Below are 363 nucleotides of genomic sequence, written 5' to 3' on the forward strand. Positions count from 1 at the left end.
TACCTACAGCCTAAAATCTATTTGTGCTGTTCTAGGTTGCCACTACTGGGGACTCATTTTCCTCTTGCTAGACTGGATCAATTACCTCCTTAAATCAGATTTATTCTTCAATGCACCACCTTGTTAAAGGCATACACAGCTCAATCACACCAATCTCACTACAATCTAGAATTCACCAGTCGGTGCTGGAGGTAATGTAATCTACCATTCTGAGACGATGGAATTCTTGAGAGCAGACAGGGCTGCTTATAGGATTAGAGAGATGCTATAAACAGGTTATTTTTCTCTTCATTTTTGTTGGAAGACAAAGGAAAAGGAAATAAAATGGCCTGCTAAAGTGGTGTAAGATGACAAGGCAGTGTG

Source organism: Caretta caretta, chromosome 20 (genome assembly GCF_965140235.1).
Source record: "Caretta caretta isolate rCarCar2 chromosome 20, rCarCar1.hap1, whole genome shotgun sequence".
In the NCBI taxonomy this organism is placed as follows: Eukaryota; Metazoa; Chordata; order Testudines; family Cheloniidae; genus Caretta; species Caretta caretta.